The sequence below is a fragment of the Acomys russatus genome, chromosome 1 (assembly GCF_903995435.1).
Source record: "Acomys russatus chromosome 1, mAcoRus1.1, whole genome shotgun sequence".
NCBI lineage: Eukaryota > Metazoa > Chordata > Mammalia > Rodentia > Muridae > Acomys > Acomys russatus.
This window is the reverse complement of record NC_067137.1, coordinates 87664884-87681364: the sequence shown is the minus strand read 5'-3', so window position 1 is coordinate 87681364 and position 16481 is coordinate 87664884.

Here is a 16481-nt window from a genome sequence, read left to right as displayed (position 1 = left end):
CAGCCCTGGAAAAGTGAATCTTAATTGAGAAAATTCCTTCATAAGACTAAAGGCCTCAACATAAAACCAGACACACTAAATCTGTTAGAAGAAAAGGTGAGAAACAGGGCAGAAGAGTGAGGGAGGGTGGGATCAGGAAGATACTAGCCAGAGGATAACAATTAGGATGTAATGTGAATAATATACATATATTTCATATATATATATATGAATGTAGGCAAGCCTTTGGGGATATTATCTTGATTGATGTAGGAGAGCCCAGCTCACAAGGATGTGGGACGGTGCCAGCCCTAGGCAGGTGGTTCTGGATCATATAAGAAGGTAGGCTGAACTAGCCATGAAAAGCAAGTCGGTAAGCAGCACTCCACCATAGTTTCTGCCTTCATAGCCTCTGCCTCAGTTCCTGCCTCCAAGTTCCTACCTTGAGCTCCTACCTTGACTTCCCTTAGTGATGGACTGTGAGGTCCTTCCTAGACTGCTTTTGGCTACAGTCTTTTAGCACAGCAATAAGACCTTAACTAAGAAAGATGGTGTTGGATGAAATATGGGGCATGGGGTGGAGTCAGGAGCGGTGTGGTTGGGAAACAAGTTGGGACCCTGGTGAAGTGATAATCAAAGGAATCATCACAGTAGCCTGGACTCAGTTGACTGACATGGAATAGAGAGATATGAACAGACTGAAGATCTTTTAGGAAGAGAATATTAACAAGACCTGGAAGAAGAACACTATGATGGGCAGATCTGGACCCAGGGGTTCTGCTCAATCTATGGCACCAACCAAGGACAATTTGTGCAGTCATCATCAAACCCCTACCCAGACCTAGCTAAGGGACAGTATATTCTCCACAGTTAAGTGGAGACTGGGGACTGACTTTCACACGAACTCTGGTGCCCCTTATTTGGCCATGTCCCCTTGATGGGGAGGCCCGATGGCACTCAGAGGAAGGATAGCAGACTACCAAGAAGAAACTTGATACCCTAGCATCATATTCAAGGGGATGAGGTCCCCATCAGTCACAGTCATAGGGAAGGGGAGTGGGGTGAAAGCGGGAGGGAGGGAGGAATGGAAGGATGCATGGGATGGGATAGCAATTGAGATGTAATATGAATTATTTTATTTTTCAATTAAAAATGCCAAAAATGTATTTTCAATAAGAAAAAGCATTTCCATCCAAAAACAAATTATCAAATAAATAAAATTGTGTTTAAAAGTAAATAGTAGTTTATTACCTTCTCTTTAAAAACGTTCAAAAACCATGTTGTCTTTGTAAAATTGAAGAGTTGAACAAAGAAATTGAGTGTAAATTCTATTGAGCTCATTAAAGCAAGTATTTCCCCCCAAAACAAAACAAAACAAAACAAGACCTGGAAATGTGTTGGCATAGAGAAGGGTGAAAGAGAGAAGCTAAGAGGACTCTGGCTTAAGCCATTGGAAAGAGAGAGTGCCTGTCACTGACATGGTGAGCCAAGAAGGAAGACCATCCAAAAGAGGCAAATGGTGAAGTACATTTTAGACTTCTCATGTTTGTGTATGGCATAACCAATAGACTCCATGTGTCTGGAGCACAGGAGAGGGGACAAGTGAGACTTAGAGACCAGGAGTCTTTGTCTTGTTCTTGGGAACAAGGTGATGAGGTGGGGATGGCTTTAATCCATGTACTGGAATAAGAGACTACTCTTGGGAGACAAAGTAGTGCTCAAGAGAAGAAATGAAAATACACAGGAGGCAAGCGTGAGGCTCAGCAGGGGAGGCCCAGGAGGGGACCGTGTCAGACGGGTGGAAAAGAGGCTTAGGAGTGAGTGGATTGTCAAAATGTCAAAGCCTGCAAAGATGATACGCATGAAGAGAAAGAAAGGGAACTGGAGGTTTTATCCAACCCAAAAACCATGATTAGCCCAGAAAGAACAGCTCCAGTGATGTGATGGAGGGAGAGACGAAGCTGTCTTCAGTCCCAGAGTTAATGGGAAGCAAAAAGTAGGATTTGAGAGTAGGAAAATCTCTCTCAGGGAGGGAGGGAGACAAGCACTAAACAGAAAAGGACACCAATAGAGGGCGATTACTTGGGAGCTGAGAGCGAGAAGATCTTAGAGCTGACTCAAAAGCTGATGTGACTGAGCCCAGTGTCTGGTCACCCACCAGTGGCTCTCCCTCATTTCTGGGGTTATTGGCTGCTGGTCCCCCAGGAACAAGGGAGCAGAAGCAACAACTGGAGACTCAGATGGCCCACAAGTACAAATGACCTCCTGGAACCACTTTAAGGAGATAGCTCAACTTTATTTGAGGTGAACAAAGGCTACCTAGTCCCTGGGGATGGTGGGGGGTGGGGTGGGGTCGCAGGATAGGTATACACCATTGGAGGGGGCTAGGAGTGGCAAGGACTCCTTATTTACATGTGTCAGTACAGTCTTATCATATGAACGGGAACACAATACTTGATTATCCTATAGGAGCGGGAAGGGGCTTGCTAGCAAGGAACTGTGCCAAAAGTCACATACCAGATATGGTTAGAGGCACCTGCACCCAAGGACCCTCTCCAGATGCGGTCAGGCAGAGAATAGGAGGCCCTGCTGGGGAGAGGCAATCCTCCACCTAGCTCTGAGGACTACAACTTCAAAAGCAGGACCCTCCAACACCCAAGCACACTTCACGTCAGTGAGCACCAGTTCAGGGCAAGATAAAGGAATGTATTTTTAAGTTTTCATTGATTCTTTGTGAGCTTTCACAGGATGCAGCGCAGCCCCACCACCCACCTCCCTTCCCTTCGTATCTGCCCTCCACCCTTGCAACCTCCCCACCAAAAGAAAACAAAAAATACAATAAATAAAATAAACCAAACCAAACACACACACACACACACACACAAAGTCTCCTCGTGGAAGCTGTAGCATGCCACAGTGTTTCCCACAGTACATCCTTCTGTCCACACATCTTTATTTGCAAATGTTCATTGCATGAGTCATTGGTCTGTTTTGAGGCCTCTGGCTTCTGCTACACTGTCCACACTGGATCCCCACCTGGACTTCTCTAGGATATCCTGCTGTTGTCCTGTGTCATGGAGATGCCGCAGCTTTGGACCTGCAGGACCCGCCTTTTCACCAGCTCCAGCAGTTCGTAGATGAGGTAGATGTCAAGGTGGGCTAGCTCTCTGGGTGGCAGCTGAGTTGGTCAGCCCACCAGCTCTCCCACACCTATACCGCCAGGGGGAGCTCTCCAGCACAGCCTGGGCTAGCTCACCAAATGCAGCAGCCAGCAAGGGTCAGGGCCAGCTAGCTCACTTTCATGCCTTTGTGGTTGGCTCACCTGCAACCACACCACCAGAGCCAGCTCTACAGCACCGCTGTCCAGTCGAGGTACAGAGCTCTCTCTCTCTCTCTCTCTCTCTCTCTCTCTCTCTCTCTCTCTCTCTCTCTCTCTCTCTCTCTCTCTCTCTCTCTCTCTCTCTCCCCCTCCCTCCCCCCCCCTCTCTCTCATGCTCTCATGCCACAGTCAGTGAGGGGTGGGGCCAGTCCCTGTGTAGTCCTTGGACATGTAGGTGATCCCAGGATGTTGCCCAGACCTGGGACATCCTCATGGTCTTTAGTGGTAATATGAGCCATGAACATGAACACAGACCCGTGCTGCTGCATAGCCATGGACCCAGCCCTCAGTGGCAGCACAGGCTGGGACCTCACCATGGCCTCAGGTGACAGGGCAGGCTACTCACAACAGGCTGCTCCTCTCCACCTTCGCCTTTCCAGCTCTGACGCTCTGCATGATGCGCAAACTGTTCACTTCTCTCTTTCCCATCTGTTCACATACTTGCACATAATAGTGGCTCCCGCTGTGGGTGGGCCATACAGCAGCTGGACTTCTGGGCATCCAACCTTGCCCGTGCCGCCTTTTTTTTTTTTAACACAAAATAAGAGGAGTACAGTTTTGACATTTTGCCAAACACAAGAAGTGAACGCAGTTTGCAAAGATCAGAGGCAAAAGACAAATTGAGGATTGGGCTGCTGTCTCTCTTCTGTTCAAGCCGGCTGCTGTGGTACTAGTAATGACTGGATGTCTGCTGCTGATAAGCAAGGCAGCAAAAAAAAAAAAAAAAAAAAAAAAAAAAAAAAAAAAAAGAGAACACTTTTTGGTGGGGTCAGCACTGCTTTATAAAACTTAATGACAGAAAAGCCAGCTCTATCACCTGGGTAGAAAGTGGGCGAGGCCTTCACCCACTCCTCAGAGGACAGAACAAACAGACAAACAAAATCTCCCTGATGTGTTTAAGAAGGCTGGCCTGTGCAAGGGTTTAGAGTCAGTGTGTGCATGCGTATGTGCGTGTGTCTCGAGGAAATAAGAACATCTGTACCAATGAACTGTGAGTATCATTCGTGTAGATGCCCTTCACCTACAAGGGCATGAAATGAGCTCCTGTATCCAAGAAATGGGGATGCCCAGGGCTCAAAGGGGTGGTACAGGAGCTGAGAAGTAATTCTGTGAGAGAGTGTGCTCTCCCTACCTGCTTCCAACACCCCTAAGATGATCATCACCTTCCTCTAGACTACCTCTCTTCTGTCAGGCAGAATTGTTCTGTTGCTACTTCCCTGTGTTTCAGGAGGAGGACGAAGGCAAAGCACCGAGTTCAGAAATCCCGGGATGAATGCCCCAACAGAGACATTGATTTCCATTGATGCCTAATTTCAACCAAGTTGTAAAAAAATGGATGACAAGTCAGACAAAGGGGTCAAGAATGAAGATGATTATTCAAAGTACAAATTTACATCTACTATGGCTAGCTATTATTAATACATATGCCATGCATAATGTTATATTTACATAAGCAACACAGCAACATGACCAGGAGGTTGTCCAGCCACATATTAAGAATTCAGAGGGTAAAGCCAGAATTCAGGGGATTAAGTGGGTGGTGTGGTGGTCCATCTCATCCCAGCAGTCACAGGCAGAGATGGGGGTCCCTTGGAGCAAGCTGGCTAACCAGACCAGCTAAGTCAGTGAGGTTTGGGTTCAAGTGAGAGACTTTGCCTCAAAATATTACTTTGAGAATGACATCCAATATCAGCTTCAGGTCCACACATGTACACATGTGCACTCATAGACATGTAAACATACATACAAAGACATCATATATGCAGAATACATAAAAACTCAAAACAAGGACATACATACATTCATTTAGCTCAGCAATATTCTAGATCTTATGAGTCTATACCCCTTAAAAATTAGCAAACAAACAAAACAAAAACCTTTTAGAGTTAGTATGTGTGTGTGTATACACACACACACACACACACACACACACATTGGCACATGCACACTAGAGAGAATGTGTGCATGAGTGTCTGTAAAAGTGAAGGGTGTGCTTTGACTATATATGTAGAAGGGCCTACACATTTCTATTGTTCTTTCTCATGTGGTAAAAATGGTTGAAATAGGATATTGACTATTGTGATTATAAACTAAATTACATTCTTTTGTCACCAAATAATATTAAAGAGTGCATAGAAAACACTGGTGAAGGTTAGAAGAAATGCCTTTGGGATGTTGCATGCAATGGCAGGCTGGCTAGACTCAGCAGAAAGAGCACATGTTGACTAAGTCAGTGGCATTGCTTGGCTCTGCTTCAAAAACAAACTGTAGGAAGAACCGATTCTGTATCACTCAGGCAAGAATCACCAAAGAAAACACATCCTGCATGAAAAGTGACTTTTTATAAAACTAAGTATTATCACCAGAGAAGCAAGTAGTTTAATTTGAAGGAAAGTAAAGAATGTGAAGTCAGGCTATAGTTGTCCCTTATGTGAAATTCATTAACTTCATTTTTTTCCAAGGCAAATCTGGAGAAGCCAGAATTTCCTATGGCAAACTCTCAGACTTGAGTGTGTGGATGACTCACCTGGGGATCTTGTTAAAATATACACGCAGTAGGGCTGGCTCATTCCTAGAATCTATATTTCTGTACACTTCCAAATGAGACCCAATGCCCCTGGTCAGTGAACCACACTTTGAGTATTGTAGGCATAAAGAAATATATAGAATGGAAGATGGTGTGATGGTTTAGCTGTTAAGGGCACTGGCTGCTTTTCCAGAAGACTCAGGTTCAATTCCCAGCATCAATATGGAGGCTCACAGCTTTCTGTAACTTCAGCTCATGGGATCCGCTTTCCTCTTCTGGCTTCCATGGGCACTGCATGCACATGGTACACAGACATACATAACAGACAAAACATCCATACACATAAAAATAAAATAAATAAACCTAATACATCAGATGTATAGCACCTAATACGTAGTGTATTAGATGTATAGCTAGGGTGAGGCTCATTTTGCAAAAATCAGACCATCTAGAATCTGGTAAATAGGTTTTGGTTATTAAGGATGGATCATGTATGTCATAAGGAGGTTGGGTGCCCATCTGGAGCAGCCTCCTTAAAGTTGTCATATGTGAAGCTGGGGTGTGGCTCAGTGGCACATCCCTTGCCAGCAAGCATGTTCAAGACCCTGGGCTCAGATCCCAAACATTGAAAAATAAAGTTGTCACATGAGAAAATGTGGCAGCTTTAGTTTTAGTTTTAGTTTTTTAGTGTACAGTAACAAATAGTTGTTGTTAGAACTTTATATATAGTAATGAATAGTTGCTATCAGAATTCCACCAGCAGAAAACAAGTATACATAATCTACTTGCCAAGGCCAAAATGGAAACTGGGCGTTGAATGGAAAAGTAACTGTGCTATAGAAAGAACAGTATGTAAACAAATGTTCATTCTGGCTCATTGCTGAACTGACGCTGTGTCACCTGGAAACTCCTGTAGCTTCACTCCAAGAAACTTAGAAACTGAATTTTCTTTTATATATCTTTAATAAAATTTGGTATATAAAATAATGGATTTTGTTGTGACGCTTTCACATATATTGTACATTACTGTGCTCAGTTTATGTTCGCACCCCGTCACCTTCTCTTGTCTCCTTCCTCTCTCTTCACCGCCTTTCTTTCCCACAAGTGGTCTCCTTTCCACTTCATGTATATTTATATAATTTAGATTCCACATCTGAAAGAAACCATGTGACATTTGTCTTCTCCGAGTCTGGATTATATCACTCAACATGCTAATGCCCAGCTCCATCCATTTTCCTACAAACTGAATTTTCTGTCATAATAATCATTCACATAATAAAATTTGAAAATATTTCCTAAAAATACAGAAAATGCAACCACTTCTCTTTTATTTATTAAAAAGTTAGACTGATGTCCAAGAATATAGGAAATACTAGCTTATTTCGATAAAATCCTTTGATAAATGAGATAGAATAATGTAAAAAAAAGTTTAAAAACAAAAGATCAAATAATGGATACTAGATTAAGAAAAGGTGGGCAGCCATGTAACTTCCATGTAGATCTATGAAAACAAGTTAGACTTTGAAGTAAATCACCAAAGTTTAAGAAAATATACAATTAGTTGTGTTGTTCTTCCCAGAACTACCAATAAGGCGCAAATGATTTTTCGTGAAAATTAAAATCTCATCATTAAAAAATAATTACTAAAAAACATCATGATTATTAATCTTGCCCATCTTTGTTTGTATTTTGTGCATACTTTCGTGCATATAAAACAGAGAAGTGGCTTATTTAAATCTTATGTAAATAAATACATATACAATTTAAGGAGTTGTAGGGCTTTTTGTTGTTTTGTTTGTCTGTTTGTTTGTTTGTTTGTTTGTTTTTTAAGACACGGTTTCTCTGTGTAGCCCTGGCTGTCCTGGGGATGAGGCTGACTTTAACTTCAGAGATTGGCTTGCTCCTGCTTGAGTGCTGGGATTAAAGGTGTGCTCCACCGTGCCCAGATAGAAGTTCTTTGTTTTCCTTTTTTCTTGTTATTTATTCTTCTCCCATAGGACACTTTCCCACCTTATCCTCCCCTTCCTCCGCTCCTTCCAGCTCTTCTCCCATCTCTCCTCCCCCCTTCCCCAGAGCTAATGCTTTTTCATTTGCCCCCAGAAAAGAGCAAACCTCCCAGAGATAGCAAGGGAACATGAACACAGCATAACAAGATGCAATATGACTAGGCACAGACCCTCATATCTAGGCTGAATGAGGCAACCCAGCAGGAGGAAAAGGGTCCCAAGGGGAAGCAAAAAGAACTGGAGACACCCCTATTTCCACTGCCCCAACCTAAACAACAACATATTTGCAGAGACCCTAGTGCAGACCCATGCATGCTCCATGATTTCCACTTCAGTCTCTGAGCCCCTATGAATCTGCTTAGTTGAGTCTGTGGGCTGCATTCTTCTGGTGTCCTCAAACCCTCTGGCCTCTACAATCCTTCCTCTCCCTCTTCTTCAGGATTCCCTGAGCTCTGCCCAATGTTTGGCTGTGGGTATCTGCATCTCCTCCCATCAGCCTCTCTGATGACAACTGAGGTCATCTAATTGGGCCCAGATCTAAGAGTATAGGAGAATATTGTTAGGAATAATTTCATTGACTTTTTTTTTTCCTTTGCCAGTCATGCTTGGTTCCACCCCAGGTCTCCTGGCCATCCATTCTCAAGTTCCGGCCATCCAGGAAGTGCCAGGCATTGGCTCCCTCCCATGGCCAGTCATTGGTTGGCCACAAGCTCTGACTCACCATTCCCCCAGCACATCTTGCAGGCAGGACAGATTGTGGGTCGAAGTTTGTGGCTGAATTGGTATCCTAGTCCCACCACTGGAAGCCTTGCCTGGTTACAGAGGATGGATCTGCATCTCCCATAACTAGGAGTGCTCACTAGGGTCACCCTCATAGATTGTAGCAATTCTATGAGTTATTTATGTATTTAAGTTTATTTGTTTATTCACCTTACATTCAGAATGCAGCCCCATCCCTCCTCTCCTCCTGGTCCCACCCTCCCATCCTCTTTCCTCTTTCCCCCCTCCATCTCTTCTAAGAAAAGAGGAGCCCTCCATCAACTCACCCCAGCACATTATCACATCAGGACTGAGTACATCGTCTTCCACTGAGGCTAGGCTAGGTGGCCCCGCTAGGGAGACATGATCCAAAAGCAGACAGTAAAGTTCATGTTGGGGACAGCGTCCACTCCACTTGCTAGGGGACCCACATGAAGACCAAGCTGCCCATCAGTTACATATGTGTAGGGGGCCTAGGTCCAGATCATGCCTGCTCTTTGGTTGGTGCTTCTGTCTTTGTAAGCCCCCGTGGGCCTAGGGTAGTTGACTCTGTTGGTCTTCTTGTGGAGTGCTTGTCTCCTCCTGATCCTTCTATCCTTCCCCCACATTTCCACAAGATTCCCCAAGAGCTGTTTATTTTTGATAGGTTGTATAATTCAATAAGACCAGAGGCCCAATGTGAACACATTTATAGACTATAAACCCCAAATGGTCATTTTCATTAATTCAATGGTTATTCATAATATACAAATATAGTTTTAATGAGTACTACTTACATGTATATTCTAAAGTACATTTAACCTAATAGTGATTGGATTTTGTTAGCAATATGCAAACACTGTGAGCTGTCCATGTCCACAAGAAAAAAAAAATCATCACTGGGCAAGATGATGAGTCTGTTCTGTGGCATGTCCTGCTTTTGCATGGTCCTTGGACAGCACCCTTTCTTGAGTCAGGAAGGGTGGGATTCTGGGAGCCTCACCTCACTGAGGATTGGCAGCTGGACCTCTACAGATGGCCCTTTGGAAGCGGTGTGCACAGAGCTGTTGTGCACGGAAGCTCAAATGCCCAGACAGGTGCTTGGCAGTGTTACCACCTTATTCTGTTGAGGGGCTCTAACTCTTTCTCTTGGAAAAGAATTTCTGGGGAAATTCTTATCACGAAAACAGTTTTTATAAATTGCCTCTTGTCAAACCATTGCTATTGGCTCTGATAAGCTAAGTCCTATTGTACATAATCAGTGCTTTAAAGAACTCCCCGTGGGAAAACAGAACGGAGGCGGTTGACTGCTGCTTAAAGAGAAGTCGAAATTACTTTCTTTGTTAGCGAGAAGTAGGCACAGAACCATGCTTTCAGGATAATGGAATAGGAATTTCTTTCTCTCTGTGTAATTGTGTTGTAGGGAAGGCAAGTAGCAGGGCACGTGCTGAGAAGAGGATGTTGAGGCAGCTGGGGAACTCAGTCATCAGGAGGCTCTAAGGGAGGACAAGGCTCAAAGCCAAGAGCAGTTACTCCAGGCTTTATATGAGTTGAGCCTGAAGGCCCAGCTCATCATAACACCTCTGAAGCTGAGGACCTCAAGTGGAATCCATAATCCACAGTCACAAATGGGGATCATTTAAAAGTAATAATGATTAAAATAAATAAAAACTACCTTTTGAGGAAACAACTTCCTGAGCAGTACACCAACAGCCCAGGCCTTAATGTCAACAATTAATAAATGGGACCTCATGAGGCTGAGAAGCTTCTGTAAGGCAGGAGACACTGTCAGTAGAACAAAGTGACAGCCTACAGACTGGGAAAAGATCTTCACCAGCCCTTCATCTGACAAAGGATTAATATCCAAAATATATAAAGAACTCAAGAAATTAAACACCACAAAACCAAACAACCCAATTGCAAAATGGGGCGGGAAACTTAACAGAGAATTCTCAACAGAGGAATATCAAATGGCTGAGAAACACTTAAAGAAATGCTCGTCCTCATTAGTCATCAGAGAAATGCAAATCAAAACGACACTGAGATTCCATTTTACACCCATCAGAATGGCTAAGATCAAAAACTCAAATGACACCACATGTTGGCGAGGATGTGGAGAGAGAGGAACACTCCTTCATTGCTGGTGGGAATGCAAACTAGTACAACCACTTTGGAAAGCTATCTGGCGCTTTCTCAGAAAAATGGGAATAGGGCTTCCTCAAGACCCAGCTATCCCACTCCTTGGAATATACCCAGAAAATGCCCTACCACACAACAGGGACATATGCTCAACCATGTTCATAGCTGCTTTATACATAATAGCCAGAACATGGAAACAGCCTAAGTGTCCCTCAGAAGAAGAATGGACTAAGAAACTGTGGTACATTTACACTATGGACTACCACTCAGCTATTAAAAACAAGGAATTCCCAAAATTTGAGGACAAATGGATTGATCTAGAAATTGTCATAATGAGTGAGTTCACCCAGAAGCAAAAAGAGACAAAAGGTATATACTCACTTATATCAAAACACTAGTCCAAGGGATACATACCATGAAAAATGTTACTTACCAAAAAAGTGGGTCAGAAGAGAGGACATCCTATTGAGACTCTAGGCGAGAGTAGCATGGAAGAATAGGGAAATAGTAGGACCCACAGGGTTCTGGAAACCTACAATAAGAACTTTATAACAGGCAGATCTGGGTCCTGGAGTCCTCCTCAAACTAAGGCACCAGCCAAGGAGAATATAGGCAGTAAGCTTCGAACCCCTACCAGGACCTAGCCGACGAACATGATATTCTCCACCATTGAGTGAAGAGTGAGATCTGACTCTCACATGAACTCTGGTGCCCCTTTTCTGACCACGTCCCCTGGATGGGGAGGCCTGGCGGCACTCAGAGGAAGGATAGCAAGTCACCAAGAAGAGACTCGATATTCTAAGAGCATATATAGGGGGAGGAGGTCTCTCTCAATCACAGACTTAGGGGAGGGGAGAAGAGGGGAAGTGGGAGGGAGGGAAGAATGGGAGGAAACAGAGGAAGGGCTAACAATCGAGATGTAATATGAATAAATTAATAAAATTTTAAAAAAAAGAAAAACTCTTTAAAAAAAGAAACTACCTTTTGTGCTCATGTTTTCAAGTTGACACATTTGAAATGTATTAATTAATTAATATTATACAATAAACTCATATTATGGTTAATTAATATAGGGATTATGTATTATAGTATATCTATTATATAAATTAATAATTAATATTATATACTTAATTCATATTATAATTAATTCACAATTAATTATAAATCTGTTTGCATAGGCTCTGGCTAATGACTTTTCCCTGCTAGGTCCCAGAACCTCATGTATATTATTCAAATATTGCCCCAATGTGGCTAATCTCTAACCCAAAAGACATAATTTGAATCTCGGGGAAGGCATTTGCACCTAATACAGTACACATAATCAATACAGCATCCCTTACCACTTGATGGCTGTAGTTAATAATTTCAGGAAAAGAGCCTACAGAGTTTTTAAAGGAATCCATTGATTTATGTTTGTTCACTTTTGTCCTGTTTCATAAAGTGATAGGGATTTTAAAAACTTGAGATTACTTATTTAGCAGATCACTAGCAAGCATCTATTTGGTAACAGGTAAGAGGACTGGGCATGTGAATAGAACCACCAGTATTCTGGTTAGTTTTTATTGTGAACTTGACACAACCTTGAGTAACCTGGTGTAAGCACCTGTGCTTACTTACCTGGTCAAGGTCACCTGATATGGCTTTGAGAAATTAATTCAGGCCAGTTGGAGGGGTCACAGAAAAAAATTAAGCTGTGACAATTTTACCAAGAGCAATCAGACTTCTTATTCCTTTATCAGAAACAGAATATAATGGCAATTGTCAGGATCAATACAGTTGTAGTTGCCAGGATACAGTGGAGTTTGCAAGCTGTACAGAGTACACAAGGTTAATGTCCAAGACCAATTGTTCTGTCAAGCTTCCATGATTCCTTGACTACTCAGGGGACATAGAGAGAAACACAAAGTGGCCTGATCACTTCACTCCCTCTGGGAGTGCATCAGTCAGTCTCTCAGGAACTGGAAAGGAGCCATGAACTCTAACGTAAGAAGTCCCAGAATGCACTACTAACTGGAAAGCAGCCATATGGTCAAGCCTGAATTAACCAGTAATCTGACCAAATACTGAACTTCCCAATGTGTAAACTGGGGAACTGGGACAGTCAGACTGCATGGACTGCCTCGGAGCTTCAGCCACATGTGTGAACACAGGCAAGGCCGGTAGAAGAACAGCCAGCCACCACCTACAGCGGTGACCTGCAGAATTGTAACGGCTTCAAGACATTAAATTTTAGCACTCTTTGTTGCATAGCAATAGGTTCCTAAAACAGAAACCACAGGAGAATTTTAATCCTAGAAGTGATAGGATGTAACTTACATTTTAAAACATTACTTTGGCAGGCTGTACGCAGAGAACTGTTGGAAACCCACAGTGGCAAGAAATACCAGGACTTCAACCAAAACCCTTTTCCGAATGAGCTATGTTGTTGAGGGGCTGGATAGAATGTTTTCTGTCAGCAGTGAGTTTTGCCATAGGAGAACATGAATCCCACAGCAAGTGGTGTCTGAAAAGCAAAGATGAACAGATAGAAGTTAACATTTCTGAGTTGACACAAGTTTCCTAAAGCCTAGGAAAGCCTCGCTTCGCTTACTGAAATTCCCTCTGCAGACTGAAGGCATTTCTGCGGCAGCTGGTACTCTAAAAGAGCACTGTGCAAGCACAAAGAAGCATCAGTCTTGGTTTCTGACTCCAGCTATTTGGAGAAATAGTTACTGATCCTACCTGTCTGACATATATGTATGACCTTTGTTTGATACAGTATTGCTCCAATATAGTAAAGAAGACCTAACTTAAGAGAGAAATACAGGGTTTATAATTTGAAAAACATTTGTTGAATATGCTTTGTTTTTTCCACTGTATGGTTTTGGCTTCTTAGTCAAAAATCAAGGGTCCATAGGTATGTGGGTTTGTTCTGGGTTGATTCCATTGATCAACCAGTTTGTTTCTGTGCCAATGCCATGAAGCTTTTATTACTATTGCTCTGTAGTACAGCTTGCAGTCAGGGATGGAGATACCTCCGGAAGTTCTCTGGGTCTTTGTTTTTCCATAGAAGTTGAGAATCGTTCTTTCTAGGTTTGTGAAGAATTGTGTTTGTAATTTGGTATGAGCTGCACTGAATCTGCAGATTGCTTTGGTAAGATGGCCATTTTTACTATGTTAATCCTACCAGTCCATGAGCATGGGGCATCTTTCAATATTCTGATATCTTCTTCAACTTCTTTCTTCAGAGACTTGAAGTTTTTGTTATACAAGACTTTCAGTTGCTTAGTTAGAGTTAACACCTCGATACTTTATATTACTTGTGGCTATTGTGAAGGGTGTTGTTTCCTTAATTTCTTTCTCAGCCTGTTTGTCCTTTGTATACAGTAGTGCTAGTGATTTTTTAAATTGATTTTTTATCCAGCCACTTTGCTGAAGATGTTTATCAGCTGTAGGAGTTCTTCGGCAGAATTTGGGGGGTCACTTATGTGTACTACATCATCTGTGAATAGGGATACTTCAACTTCTTCCTTTCCAATTTGTAGCCCCTTGACCTCCTTTAATTGTCTTACTGCTCTAGTTGGAACTTGAAGTACCATATTACAGAGATATTGTTGGAGGTTGCTCTGATGTATTTTGATGCTAATTACTGCTTGCTGTCTCTGTAACCCACCTTTTGACCAATAAAAAGCCATCCCACCTGGACAGGGCAAAAAGGAGATAGGTGTGGCTAAGGTTCCCAGGCATAGAAAGACACAGAGGAATCCTGGGAAGAAGAAGAAAAAGGAAGACGAGAGAAGAAAGACCCAAGGGTACCAAGAGGAGAAGAAAGAAGAAAATAAAGAGAGGAGAAGAAGAAGGCTTCCATGAGTTAGACGGAAGAGAAACACGTGGCCGGCATGTATGGAGATTTGGCCCAGATGAAGAACATGAGCAAGTATTTGGGATTATGGATGGGAGGTAGCTTGATAGAAGTTATTAGGGACAGATGGCATGGAATACCTGCCCGACTATGGAAAGTAGTATAGAGGATTAATGTCTGCCCTGCCCCAAGTTAACGAAGACTATTTTAAAATATAACAGATGTCGGTGTCTGTGTCTTGATTGAGTGCTAGCCAGGCATACTGATAATACAGACAATAATAACAATTACTAGGCTAATATTGATAATTTAAAAACAAGTGGTGTTTGATGTGGGGCAGGTATCCACACTCTTAAAAATTATATTTTGTCATAGTCTGAAAGTGGGGAATAGCTCTCAGAGAGCATCCATGGGCCAGAGCAAAGATGGCTACGTACAACCTGGCTGGTTGGAGAGTCAGAACTAGGAAGCTGACAGTCTTATAAACTAGCCTAGGAAATTGAGTTAACTGCCTAAAATAATAACAAAATAAAAGCTGCTATGGTCCCTTTCAAAAGCGCCATGGCAGAAGGGTCCTGGATCTTTTTTGGCTTTGTTTTGGTGTTTATGAACTTGTTTGTGATGGCTTAGTCATAGTCACATTTCCCTTTACTCTCTCTAAAAAAAAGTTCAGGGAGAAAGGCAGCGAGCTGAGAAATGTGAGACCAAGTTACTAACAAACAGAAATGGAGAAGGAACTGAACTCTTCTCCATAAAGTTGATAGAAGCTGGAATTCAAAGCTCCTTAGCTGCAAGGTGTTTGTCAGCTCTTTCTGAAAACGGTCCACCAGAAAAAGATAGCAATAACTAAATTCCAAGAAATGGTGGACAGGATTCCACAAACTTAAGCCTAAATTGGCAGAACTGACCCAAGACTTAGACTTTTCTTGTCTCCATGATTGATTTATGCTTGAGATTTTTGAAGATTTTTTACTGAAATTGAGATCAAATATTTGAGTAGGGCCTTAGGAACACAGGCCCTCAATCCCAACACAATGGAGATAAAAACAGACAGAACTCCTGAATTCCAACCTGGTCTCCACAGGGCATGCATGACCCCCTGCTGATAAGATAAATTACTTACAGAGAACGCCCAGCACTTAAACTGACAAATTTATTGGTATGTTCCTTTTTCTTAACAAATGGATTATATATACTTACTGATCTAAAGGATGGATACATATCAATCTGAGGTTTATGTTAAAAAAAAAAAAAAGTGATATAACTGCTCTTAAAAAGGGCCCGCCAATCTCCTTAAAAGTGGAACGTCCACTGGAGATACGATGCCAAGGGAAATATATTTTGTTGGTCAAAGCAAAGACCAAGGTTGGAAGGGAAGACAGACATGAAGCTGCATGTCTCCCCTGTCAAGAAGGGGTAAGACAAAAACACCCACAACAAATGTAAAAAACCAGGTACAAGATACCTATGGTATAAAAAATATAGTTTGTTAATCAAGGTTTAACCAAGGTTAAAAGGGGAGACCGACATGCAAGCTGCATGCCTCCTGTCAGGGAGTGAGACAAAACCACCCGCAACAAATGTGTGAAAAGCCAAATCCAAGATGCCTACAATATACATAAACCCTAAAATAAAATGAGAGTTTATATAAAGTTTATTTAAAGCTTAATGTCTTTTTCTTCTGCTCAGGGCAACCAGCTTGTTTCTAAACCAGGAAGCCTTTTCTTGGCAAACAGGTAGCGGCCTGGCCTATACATCAGGCATCATAGAGCCTAGAGAAGGACATTTACAACTATATAATCTTGTTTTGATTCCAACATGATGATAATTGTATGTTCATTCTTAATGATGATGGTATATTTCATCTTTAAA